The 10,577-nt window shown below is 43.4% G+C and overlaps 1 protein-coding gene across 6 annotated transcripts in view; it reads right to left on the minus strand.

Annotated features, from left to right (window-relative positions):
- Nucleotides 1–10,148, minus strand: part of znf462 (zinc finger protein 462) — a 51,354-nt gene extending 41,206 nt beyond the window's left edge. For all 6 annotated transcript variants that reach the window (XM_017407655.2, XM_017407654.2, XM_037979272.1 and 3 more), the window contains exon 1: nucleotides 10,017–10,148. The gene's annotated coding sequence lies outside the window, so the exon portion shown is untranslated. The remainder of the gene's footprint in view (nucleotides 1–10,016) is intronic.
- Nucleotides 10,149–10,577: the final 429 nt, after the last annotated feature.

Raw genomic sequence — 10,577 nt, forward strand, 5'->3', positions numbered from 1 at the left:
GGGGGGGGGGGGGGGGGTGAGAATGGTCCGGAGTGAAACAAACAAAAAGGGTGGAAAAGCTGGAAATACATCAGCAACTCCATCAAATATTTACAAGTGAAACGTTGGCAAATGTTTTTACTCAATATTCTGATTTATTTAACCCTACACGGGTCTAACCATATTTTACTTTTCATTCATTCATTGGGGTCACTATTACACGCTGAATGAAACTAGCATTTGTTGAAGGAATGCCGAAGCTTTAAACAAAGACCTTGCATGATCTGTTAACGTTCTGAGTGCGGATGGGGATGACCCTCAGCTACTGTCACAACCAATTTTGGCTCAGAATCTGTAAAAATCACTGACTTCTCGCCATTTTTGCCTTTGCTAAGGTTGATAAGCTTTGGCAGCCATCTTGAACTGGCTTATTAAGTTGTAGATGTACATCCAATGATTACATTCTGTGGGTTTTATTATAATCTGTCCTCTGATTCATGAGATATTTTGCTAACAAACAAACACACACACACACTTCCTGCCTAATAAAAGGAAACTGAGATGCTTTACACATATGTAAGTTAAATAGGAGTTATGCTGCCCTGAAGAGCCTGAGCCATTTTGAGTCCACGTTTTGACCACCAGACCATTGTTTCCCAAAGTGGGGGTTGGGACCCCACTGTGGGCCATTAAACGCTAAATAGGGGCTCTTGAGGAGATCTACAGAAATCAAATAGACTTAGGAAATAATTATCAGTAGAATATTTAACCATAACTAGTCAGAAATGGATAAAAACTAGTATAATGTTTGACAAAACGATTTATTATACTTCAATCCACATCAGTTGAGGTCATGAATCTCTGCGACTTTTATTATATGGGTCAACTATGAACAGTCCTGAATGTCTAAGACAGACTAAAGTCAACAACACTGTCTTATAAAATATTACCTGCACCCTAACGAAACACTCAAGCAATAAACTGGCCACAAAAAGGTTTCATGAAGCAACTTTCTGCATTTCATGATCAACAACACAAACCTCTGACATCATGCAAATCGTTTGTCAATTAATCAACACAATGCAAATTCTGAGAGGTGCCACTACGCAAGCTTCCTTACACAGGTCAAAGGTCCAACTCGTGAAACGAAACACCAGTTCAGAAAGCTAACCAGGTCTGTTGTTGCAGCTGGTCTGTTTTTCCTTCTGCTTTTAGCTAATGTTAGTTTAATCTTAGCGAGCCTGAGAAAGAAGTGCTAACATCCCTAACTTCACACAGACAATTATTTGCTCTGGTTGAGCAAAGTCAAACAGAACAAAAAGGTGTTATTGTTTATTAAACTAATAAAACATTAACAGATTCCTAAGTAGACTTGTCATAAATGTCTGCCCTTTAAATATTGGAGGTTGTTACAGCAGGAAGCTTCTCTGCAGAAGCTGAAGGAAGTCTGGAAATGTGGATTTAGGACGTTAACACTGCAGCCAAAATAGTTTTCAACCTTCTTCATCTCATTCTCCTTGAAACAGCCCAACAGCTGTGTAGTTTAGCCTTGACCTGCGATCTACGTCCCACCGCTCCATATTTAAAAGCAGGGATCAAAACATTTTATCTTGATTTCTATTATGTCATGGGAATTAACCACATAGTGGCAAAATTAAAACGAGTGGCTCCGAGGAAAGGTTAGAAGTTTGTGGAGCACATAAAAACTGTGCTAAGTTCATAGTTTCGCATAGACAGACCCTACTACACAGTCCTTCAGATATTTTTAGCTTTGCTGTGGGCCTCATGGTAGGTTTTCCTTCAGGGCTTCCGCTTTTTTTTTTTTTGGCCGTCCATCACAGAAAGATGACCTAAATTAGACATGGTCTTTGCTAAATTAATTTTAATGCTGCTCAACTGCTCCTGTTTGGCTCCTTGCTGCTCCATGTTCAGCACATTCCCAAAAAAATCTCCATTTTAAGCAAAATCAGTTAACATAACTCATCTTCCCATTCTTTGTGCAGACATACAGTGATCTTTACTGTTTGGTATTACTGAAAGATTTTTTTTTTATGTGGACATTCAGGAGATCAGCTCAGTGATCCCGCTTCGTCTCAAAGGAGCCATAAATACAGGTGCAGAGCCTTTTAGACACTGCAGTCCAGCAAGCTTTGCTGATCTGTCTTGTGCCTGACCTTCACTCGTGTCACATTTAGAGGACATAAAAAAAAATAAAGAAACATCTCTTGGCTGCAGGCTAAGACAAATCCCAAACATTTGAGGTAAGAGAGAGAGAAGACCATACCCTCCTAATAGGCAGGCTGAGTGAAGGTTTATTGCGGCTCTTAAAATTTGACTTGTGTTACGTTATTATTTTTAGTCCAGTTAATGCATTGCGCAATGACAACATGCTCCACCTCTGCAAAAGAAAGAGAACTAGTGGAGTCATTTCGATCTTTGGACCTCAAAGCGTTCTGCTGACTGAGGCCTTCAAGCACATCAAAAACAGAACAGGAAGCTAGAAGTTTAACGTGTCTCCAAGTTGGACTACTGCTCTCTGTTCGTGTGTCGCTCGTACTGCAAAGTCAAACGGCGTCTGTGTCAGCCTCTTTATCTGAGCAGATGGTTACCTGGCATCACCCATGCAGTGAGATCATTGCGCTCATCCCCTCGTTTTAGTCTCTCATTACAAACCAGAACGTTTCTTTCTCAATCAAAGACATCCAACTCGCTTATTCCATGTTTCTCTCTAAAGCTGCACTGAAAAAAAAAAAAGAAAGAAAGAAGCCAGCCATTCTGGTACAAGTAACCTTGCTCCAAGGGTAGTCTTTGTGCTCGGCAAAGGGCTCAGATTGTTCCTTCTGAAAAAGGGGGACGAGTGCAGCACAGAGCACTCAGTAACAACATTTGGCCTCTTTTACACAGATGATAATGACCAAGCAGATTACAGGGAGGCAGGCATTAGGGGCCATCTTCTGCATGGTTACAGTCTTCAGGTTGTCATGGTGAAAACCAACCATCAAAAAAAGGAATATGTTTAAAATGGGATGTTGACACTCGTCTCAGAGGTATATTTACTTGACCTTCAAGGCCGAAATGTTTGCAAAACTGCAAAACAAGGGGCTGGTGAAGAACTTTGTAAAAGCCTCTTGGGCATGAAGGTTAGAAAATGAACGCTGTGATACTGCTCACCGTTTCTAGATCTTTCACAAAACCCAAAACGCAAACCTTTTCATTTAACTTGATCATTTCTTTTCCGCTACTACGTGTCTATTTAAAGCGCACCAACGAAAAAACAGCCACAGAAATCAAGAATCAAGATCAGAGGTGCAAGAAAGTCCACAGAGCAGCAATTCAAAAGTCTTCTGCTCAGCCTTCTTTTAGTATAGTCACCTCACTTGGCTGCTCTCTCGTCTCTCCCTCTCGGGGCTGACAGAATTATCTTCTGCATCAGAGCTGAGGCTGGGCCAATGCTCCACACAGAGGACTCCATTTCATACAGCCAGCCCCACAGTGGCCAATCACACTGGAGTATCGGTGGCATGACCATCCACCATTTTGTGCTCCTCAAGGTCTTTGACTGTCCTGCTCAGCAGAGTGGAGCTGCTCGCTCGGCTATCTTGTTACACAGATGGAAGTGTTTAACTTTAAGAGCGCAGACCTGAGCGAGCAGCTTCCCCTCCTGCCGGTTCCTCTGCAGACTGTCATGGCAGGCTGCAGAAAGCAGAAGTGAGATGTGTGGTTTTGATCACAGCAAAGATGGCTACCTTTGACTGTGGCTTTGCTGTTTTTTCTCCGGCTGAGGACAGCGCCATAAAATCTGGTTGCCGCGCCTCTAAATGCAGATGTTTCGACAAGAAGATTTCTGCAAAACGGCACCAAATGTAGGTGACCTGACATGATCCTGTTCTAGGTGCCTCTGGGAGAAAAGCATGGAAAGCATGAGGGATAAAACTTGGGGCAACCCTTTTGCAACACGATTAAACATTCCACCTAAAAATGATCAAGTGCAAAATTTAATTAATAGCCTCAGGCGTGATTATTTTTAAAATTTAAGAAGAGAAGGAATAGGTGGATATATTTGGTTTTCTCTAGAGCCTTTTTCTCTTGAGCTTAAAAAGAGAAATTCTGGGGAAAAGAAATTCTATTAGTGTGCAAAAGTAGGGTAAAGCAAAGCAAAAAAAAAAAAAAAAACAACGTTTGAAGCACCACAGACAACCTGCAAGACTAAACCAAACATGTCAGACATGTGAGCTGAGTCAGAGCTCCTGAAATTGAAACGCATCGGTTCATAGGACTAAATAAACACCACCGAGGAGACAAAGTGAAGGACAGAACTCGGAGAGAAACCAGGAAGTGCTTTTCCACAAGGACAATTACTCCAGGAAACCTTACATTCCATATAGCCTTGAAGTTCATTTCTCCTAGGAAACCGTTTCCTGACACAAATCAATCTGCCGGTGTCTCTGAGATATTCTGTTTTATCCCAGAAAACAAACACGCCATGCTGAACAAGCCACAAGGTCAGCTCATTTACCAAACGTGTCCAATCAAGTCGCAATAATTGGGTACAATAAGCCTTCCATCTCACTAAAACTTTCCTCAATCAAAGCAATTCCTATAAAGCCTCTTAACATCAAAATGTCATCTACTGAATCTTCACCCTCCAACTGCTCCCCTTCCCCTTAAAAAGAAAAAGGCTGCAAGGTTGTTTTTCCCTTTTTTTTTTTTTGTAAGTTGTACTCAGTGCCAGAAAACACTGCAATGCTGACTTCCTTGTAAGCCTGACATGGCAGTTACTTCAGTTACAGGAGGTGGGTGAGGTTTCAAGCTCATCAGGATGGAAGATTTCTGAGCAACCACCAGAGAACGAGGAAAAAACACAACGCAGGAGAGCCCAAACTTCTAGCTCTGAAGGTATTCGCTCAGAAGAACGTCGGTAAAGCTCTGTTATAGCCGTCTTTTAAAGCCACGGTGCTTATTTAAAACGAGAGGAGGCGGGCTTCTTCTCCAGATCCAACAAACTGACCTCTTGAGGCAACTCAACAGGTCTGAGAAAGGAAAGACGAGAGACCCATCAATATTAACTTACCACCGAGACCTCCTTTCCAAGTTCTTAAATATTTAATGGTGGCTGGACAGCTCTGTTGTTTCAGAGGCCGAGCCAGTGTGGATCCCTTCTACAAGACCACTCCTGTTCCTGCTCAATGAAGGCCTTGTCCAGCGGCACCACACTGCCTAAGGAACGGGCGTCTCCAAAGAATTCAGACTTTTTTTTTCTCCCCCCCCCCCCTTTTTTTTTTCCCTCCCCACCACATGCAGCTTAAGGCTGACAGAGAAGGTTCACAGAGTCTTACTGCAGAAGAACTTCAAAACACAAATTCGGAAACCCCGAGATAATTTATCGGCCTCGTCATTTAAAACTACTCCAATATACGCTTTAAGTTTACTCAAAGGAGACACAATTGCGAGGTTCGTTGAGCTACAAACGTTTCTTTTTTTTTTTCCAGGAGGGGAAAACGCTGTGTTCAGCTGCTGATGTTCTGATGGAAAGCAAAGAGGAGGAACTAGTTCTGCAGCAATGTAACGTGGCAACTGACAACAGAAACTGGAATGACACTTCTATGAAGCCCCTTCCTTGTTCTACATTAAAAAAAAAAAAAACAGACACGATGGTGCATTTTCGCTTTTCAGACAAGCCCAAAACTACTTTTAGAAGAAGAAGGAAAAAAAAAAAGAAATATTACATTTCTCACGGCCTAAACAAGAAGTAGGTTTTGAGGATACCCAAGCCGGTAAAATGCAAAAGACGGAGGGTTGAAAGGGTTTTGCTGTGAAGCCATGGCCACAGCTTCGGGATCGGTGTGTTTCAGCACGCTTGCAAGTGTAGCAGCAAGGCCAGGCTGCATCGCATGAGCCATGCATCATGTCAAGAAAGCACTCACTGGAGCATTTCAATTTGCTTTTGTGTGTCTCCTTGGCCTTCTTCACTACCCCAGGTAGAGAAGAATGGAGAAGTGCATCACCCAGTGAGAGTAAGTGAATGAGTGAAGGAGGAGGGGAGGGAGAAGGGAGCCGGTGTGTGTGTGTGTGTTTGAGAGAGAGCGAGCATAAAGCATAAAAACAGGGGGGAGTGATGAGCTTCATGACCACTTCCTTCCAGCATTCAAACCATCACAGAGGTCTGTCTTGTTTGATTGTCTGTCCTTGCAACTTACAAACCCCAGATCACCTCAGCTTCATGCTGAACTGTGGTATTAACGTGCAATCAATGTTGCACATAAAACATTTCGAATAGCCTCTAAAAATAGTTACAAATTTGGGCAATAATTCAATATAAACAGAGGTAGAAAAGATGCTCAAACCCTTACAGTAAAAGTAGCAACGGAACGATTCAAGAAGACTTTAAAGAATAGTTTAACCCCAAATGCACAAAATATGGAAAATGTATCATCACTGTAGTATCAGTTTTATAAAGGCAATCACATGGACCCCCTTAAGGCCTCCAGGGACTTTAGATGATAGTGGCTAAAATACTATGAGTGTTTTAATCCCTGTGATGACAGAAGAAGAAAAAAAAAGAGAAAGGAGTGAAGAAAAAGTGGATTTATTGCAACTCTTATCGTATTATTCAACAATCTCACAGCTGCGTGATTTGTTTTATGTCGTGCAGCCGCAGTTTCAACTTAATTAGGTAAAAAATATGATATCCAAACACAATCTAAATGTGTTTATAATAACAGCATAGTATTAATTATAAAATAAGGAGGCTTTGTCAGCATTCAAATTTTACGTGTTAAACCACCTAATGTTTACACTGATGCATTATTTATACTGACAGGTTTTCTTTTATGGGAAAGAGGCTGGCAGACAGATGAGATGAGCAGAGAACAATGCAGCTCTGTGAGATGTACCGAAAATGTTAGTTCCACGCAATTTTATTTTGTCAACCATCCTTCCTGGAATTCTTTACCGTATAACTCGCATTTATGCTTCTGATTTCTGCTCCGTTGTTTTGTTATCCTAGCTCTCCATGTCAACTTTTCCTCCGACTCATGAACCAGACTTTAACACATTTCAGTCTGCTGCCGGCTTTCTGGTGTTCAAAATAAAAGGAATTAAAAAAAATATTATTGAAACCTGACTTGTTGGTTTGTAAATCTTTATACGAACCCACTCGTTAGAACACGGTCTAGCTGTAACATTCATCCATCCATTGTCTTAACCCACTTGTTCCTGTTCAGGGTTTGGCAAGAGGACGTCCTGGACATGTCATCAGTCCAGCACAGGGGCCACAAAGAGACAAACGAGGCAGACAATTCATAACCATTCATGCCCATATTAACAGCAACAATTCAGAGTTGCCAATTAACCTAACATATAGCATGTTTTTGGTCTGTGGGGGGGAGGGGGGGGGGTAGTGGGGGAACCAGAGTACCCAGAGTTTACCCACACATGCTTGGTGAGAACATGCAAACTTCACCCAGAAAGGCCCCAACCAGGAGTCAAACTTGCGACCTTCTTCCAAGGCATCATCCTACCCGACTGCGCCATCGCACAGCCGTATGAACCACATCACAAGCAATATGGACCTAGCTATAAATCATAGTTTGTATTTTAATAAACTATTTCCTCTTTTATATAAATCAGAATACTACTAATATTTCTTTTTGCAGGGTTTTTATTAACCTGAACGAAAGTAACTTCTCACATTCGCAGTTTATCAGGTTATGACAAAGAAACCGAGAAACCAGCAGACCTCAAGGGTCTCTGAGAGGATGAGGGGGGCCCCTCTCAGCAAAAATTCTCCCATTCACCTGCTTGTGTAGTGGGGGGAAAAAGAAGAAGAAGAATGTGTTGAAGACTTGTGAAAGTTGGAAGTGCAAACAGAGTGCTCCACCATCACCGAGACAATCGGCGGAGATGCACCAAAAACCTCCAGGTTGGAAATCCCTCGGCTCCCTTCAACAACGTCCAGGAGACCAGACCCGCTGCCAGACAAATGTGTCGAGCGCAGCAGATTCCTGCCCGGCTCGTCCTCTAGCTGCTCCTCCTCGAGAACCTGTCTGCCCTGCCTGGCTGCCACGCCGGGGAGAGAAAGAGCCTCGCCACCATTTTGACTGCTCTTCTCAGCCCCAGCCTTGTCGCAGCACGGTGTGTCAAACTCACACTCTCCTTGTCAGCAAGATTTCACACAGTGGCCAGGGGGAACTGCAGAGCAGAGAACAACCACACACACACACAGCACCGGCAGCAAGCAAACACACCTCCTTCCCTCTCCCAGTAGGCTGGACACCTTTGGGACATAACGTGGGAGATGTCAACCTAATCTAAAATAACTTTAAAAGTGCCTTAAATTAAAACAATAAAAAGGTATACTCATGTATTGATAGATCCAGATGTCCACCAACTTGGTCTAACCAATGACTACAAGTAAAAAAAAAAACACTTTTATTTTGAAATTTAAGGCCACTAAAGGGTGCAGATGGCTGAAACTCCTCCAAAGAAAAGCAAGAACCATCACGAGAACTTCCTATAAGAACAGTCATTGCTTCACACACACACACACACACACACACAGAGGAGTGTGTGTGTGTGTGTGTTGACACCACTTTGTTGAACATTAACTACCTGCATGGGTGAAAACACCACACTGTTCTGCATTAAAACTCGTATCTCATCCCCAATGTTCTTCAGCTCTCAACCGTCACAAGATTCATGATTTGGTTTTGTTTTTTTTTTTTTTCTTTTCTTTTTTTCCACAAAAATGTTTCATCTGCAGATCTTCCAAGCCAAGGTGTGTTGTCGTTCTTTTTGTTTTTTAAAAAAATAAACGAGCCTTAAAACTCATGGAGTTAAAACCCCAGAAGTTAACCTTGACAGCACCACTGACTTGTCTTCTTTTTTTTTTTTTTTTTTTTTGAGAGTTCTTCTGCTTCCTTCAGCAGAATAAACTTCCGAGCTGAGGAGGCAGAAAGAGAAGCAGAAGAGGAGAAGGAGGAGGAAGAGGTGGCCGATTATTCTTTCTTTCTTTTTTTTTTAGCCCCCCCCCCCTCTTCTTCTTGAACACAACCTTTGTTCTGGTGTGAGGAATCCTGCCTGTCTGACTCCTCCAGAGCTCTCCTTGGAGACTCATCTGCTTTCCTCCATTTTATGGTGAAGCTTGTGACACACCTGACTGGAACCAGTGAGTGACAGCAGAACAGAACAATGTAGCAATAAGCACCAAGGAGGAACCAAAAAAAAAAGGTCCACAACAGAAATATATCGATTTCAATATAAACAAACCAGAACTGCGGCTGTGTGTTCATTTCACGACCTTTGGGAGAGGAAGGGGGGGGGGGATCCTAGCTCCAGCGGCTGTGGAGAACACAATAGCTAGCAGCAGATAAGGTTTTTGTAACAAAATGAGAGAAGAAGAAGAAGAAGAGGAGTCCTCACGCTGGACATGGCTTTCTCTCATGGTGAGTGTGTGAGCGTGTGTGTCTATGTGTGTGTGTGTGTGTGAGACTGGACCAGCTCCTCCGTGTCGCTAATGGAGTCTGGTTGGAGAGCGACCCCGAGCTACGGCTCCTCCGTGAAGCTAACGCTCGGCCGCGGCCACTCGAGTCTCCCCTGACCGGCAGCGCGAGCCCTCCGCGCCGGCTCGCGCTCGAGCGCGAGCCCCCCTCTGTTTCTCAGCTCCGCCACCGTCCATTTCCTTGTGTCATCCTGACAACACGCACCGAGCAGGGCGACGGACACGGCGAAGGAAGCGGCTGCGTTTCAGGATAGAAAACCGGGAAGCGAGAAGACCCACTTGACTTCTTTTTTTTCTCTCTGTGAGGCTACTTGGGGGGGCTAGAGTCTCTTATAAAAGAAAAAAAAATCTCGCCCCGACTTCCTCGTCTGGACCTGGACCGAAACAGCGAGCCTCTCTCTTTCCAGGTCACTCACGAGGCGCTCTCCAAATTATATCCCATGATCTACCATAGCGACGTTCTCGCGGACCTTCAGCCGAAACTGGAAATATAATAGTGCAAAAAAATAAAAAAAAAAGAAGGGGGGAGAACACTCACTGGTGCGATCTTCTCCTCGAGCGATCCCTCCCAAAAGTTGTCCTCGTATTTCATGCGTGCGCCCCGGTCGGTCTAATGGATGATCGCCATCTTTCCTGCTTCTCCTTTGCTGCAGCTGCAGATGACCTGAGATCCGTCTGTCTCTGAATAATGAGCAACCACACAGACAAGGAAGACAATCTGCGAGGCAGGCTCTACACAAAGAAGTTCGGGAGACTAGCAAGCACCAGAGGGTGCACAAGAGTTTGCGACGAGACGAGGGAGCATCAGCAGCAGGATGGACAATGTCTGCGCCTGAGAAGCTCATCCTTCATCTGGACTGAAGTCAGATGATCTGCAAAGCCTTAACGGCGGCTCAGAGCACCAGCAGATCCATGCAGCCGCCGTGAATTTTATATAGGCTTTGAACACTATGTGTGCCACGTCATGAGGTTATCTGCAGTTCACTTTGGAGGTGATGCTGCAGCTTCACACCTCACATAGAAGCATTGATGGACACACACATATATATATATATATATATATATATATATATATATATATATATATATATATATATAT

This window comes from Kryptolebias marmoratus, linkage group LG14 (genome assembly GCF_001649575.2).
Source record: "Kryptolebias marmoratus isolate JLee-2015 linkage group LG14, ASM164957v2, whole genome shotgun sequence".
NCBI classification, from domain to species: domain Eukaryota; kingdom Metazoa; phylum Chordata; class Actinopteri; order Cyprinodontiformes; family Rivulidae; genus Kryptolebias; species Kryptolebias marmoratus.